A 3,060-nucleotide genomic window follows, 5' to 3' on the forward strand; every position below is an offset into this window, starting at 1 on the left:
TAACTTGGGTCAATTGGCGGTTCCATTCCAGGTTTCTTGAGGAATCTCTATATAGTTTTCCAGAGTGGTTTTACCAATTTGCAGTTCAACCAACAATGTATGAGTGAATCCTTTTCCCTTATATCCTCACCCACATTTATTGTCACTTGTATTCTTGATCATTGCCATTCCGACTGGAGTGAGATGGAATCTCAGTGTAGTTTCATTTGCATTTCTCTAGTTGCTAGAGATGTTGGACATTTTTTCATATATTTGTTGACCATTTATATTTCTTCTGTGAAGTACACATTCAGTTCCTTTGCCCATTTATTGATTGGATTATTTGTGGGGTTTTTGTTTTGTTTTGTTTTATGAGTTTTGGTGTGTGTGTGTGTGTGTGTGTGTGTGTGTGTGTGCATGTTTTCTTTTTAGTTCTTTAAATATTTGGTAGAATTAAGCTGAGAATCCATTTGGTTCTAGGATTTTCTTTGTAGGAATTCTTTTTATTACTTCTTCAATCTCATTGCTTATTATTCATCTGTTTAGGTTTATTATATCCTCTTGATTTAGGTCGGGTAGGTGAGGTGTCTAGAAATTTGTCAATAACTTCTATGTTTTCCAATTTATTGAAATATGTTTTAAAATAGTCCCTACCTAACAATCCTCTGGGTTTCAGCAATGTTTGTGGTGATAACTCTTTTTTCATCTCTAATTTTGTTGATTTGAAGTTTCTATTTTGGTTGATTTGGCTAAATGTTTATCAATCTTATTTATCTTTTCAAAGAACCATTTTTTGTTTTATTGTCCTTTGTATTATTCTTTTATTCTCTATTTCATCAATTTCAGCTTTGATCTTATTGTTTCCTTCCTTCTACTTGTTTTGGAATTGGTTTGTTCTTGTTCTAGGACCTTGAGATGCATTATTGGATTGTTTATTTGGCATTTTTCTGATTTTTTTTCTGATTTTTTAATGTAGACATTCATAATTATAAATTTTCATCTTAAAACCACCTTCCTGATGTCCCAGAGATTCTGATATGTTGTATTTCTATTCTTTCTTGATATCACAAATTTTTAAATTTTTCCTCTAATTTTTTCTATGATGCATTCATCATTCAAAAGTGTACTGTTTAATTTTCATGTGTTTATGTTTTTTCTATCATTTTTCTTGCTATTGATTTCCTACTTCATTCTATTATGCTCTAATAAGATGCAGGGCATTATATCTTTTTTTGTGTTTGCATACATTATTTTTCTACTGTAAAATATGGTCTATTTTGGAGAAGTTTCCATGAACAAGTGAGAAGAAAGTTAATTTGTTGATGAATGAAATATTCTATAGGTGTCTATTAGGACCATTTTATTAATAGTGATTTTTTGAAGTTTTAAGACTTTTCTTAGTTTGTCTGGATAGCCTATCTGTTGGTGAGACAGGTGTGTTGAAATCACCCAGTATTTTTGTCCTGGGGTCTACTGAGTCTTTATGTCAAGTAGTTCATTTTATGTAAGTAGGTGCCCTCTGTTTGGGATATAAATATTTACAATCATTTTGTATTCTTGTTGGTCCCTTTACCAAAATAAAGTAACCCTCTTTGTGTATTCTGATTAATTTTTGCTTGAAGTCTGCTTTGTCAGATATGAGAATAGCTACTCCTGCTTCTCTTGCTTTTCATTCCATTTGCATAGCATATCTTTTTTCACCTTCAATTTGTGGATGTCTTTGCCTTTAAGGTGAGTGTCTGGTAAACAATATTATGTTGGATCTTGGGTTTAATCCACTCTGCTAGTCGACGTATTTTTTTTTCTTTTTTTTATTGTAAACAAATGGGATACATGTTGTTTCTCTGTACATGGAGTCAAGGCGTACGATTTGTATAATCATAAATTTACATAGGGTAATGTTGTTTGATTCATTCTGTCATTTTTCCTTTCCCCCCCACCCCCCCAACCCCTCTTTTCCCTCTGTACACTCCTTCCTCCATTCTTGCCCACCTCCCTAACCCTAACTCTAACCCTAACATTAACCCCTCCCACCCCCCCATTATGTGTCATCATCCACTTATCAGCGAGATCATTCATCCTTTGGTTTTTTGAGATTGGCTTATCTCACTTAGCATGATATTCTCCAATTTCATCCATTTGTCTGCAAATGCCATCATTTTATTATGTTTTATGGCTGAGTAATATTCCATTGTATATATATAACACCGTTTCTTTATCCATTCTTCAATTGAAGGGCATCTAGGTTGGTTCCACAGTCTGGCTATTGTGAATTGAGCAGCTATGAACATTGATGTGGCTGTATCTCTGTAGTATGCTGTATTTTAAGTCCTTTGGATATAGGCCAAGGAGTGGGATAGCTGGGTCAAATGGTGGGTCCATTCCAAGTTATCTAAGGAATCTCCACACTGCTTTCCAGAGTGGTTGCACTAATTTGCAGCCCCCCCCCCAGCAATGTATGAATGTACCTTTCTCCCCACATCCTTGCCAACACCTGTTTTTGCTTGTATTCTTGATAATTGCCATTCTGATTGGGGTGAGATGGAATCTTAGGGTGGTTTTGATTGCATTTCTCTTATTACTAAAGTTGGTGAACATTTTTCCATATGTTTGTTGATTGCTTGTAGATCTTCTTCTGTGAAGTGTCTGTTCATTTCCTTAGCCCATTTGTTGATTGGATTATTTGTATTCTTGGTGTAGAGTTTTTTTGAGTTCTTTATAGATTCTGGAAATTAGTGCTCTATCTGAAGTATGAGTGGCAAAGATTTTCTCCCACTCTGTAGGCTCTTTCTTCACATTACTGATAGTTTTCTTTGCTGAGAGAAAGCTTTTTAGTTTGAATCTATCCCAGTTATTGATTCTTGCTTTTATTTCTTGTGCTATGGGAGTCCTGTTGAGGAAGTCTAGTCCTAAGCTGACATGTTGAAGAACTGGACCTACTTTTCCTTCTATAATCTGCAGGGTTTCTGGTCTGATTCCAAGGTCCTTAATCCATTTTGAGTTTAGTTTCATGCACAGTGAGAGATATGGGTTTAGTTTCATTCTGTTGCATATGGATTTCCAATTCTCCCAGCACCATTT

The sequence above is a fragment of the Sciurus vulgaris genome (genome assembly GCF_902686455.1).
Source record: "Sciurus vulgaris genome assembly, chromosome: 5".
In the NCBI taxonomy this organism is placed as follows: domain Eukaryota; kingdom Metazoa; phylum Chordata; class Mammalia; order Rodentia; family Sciuridae; genus Sciurus; species Sciurus vulgaris.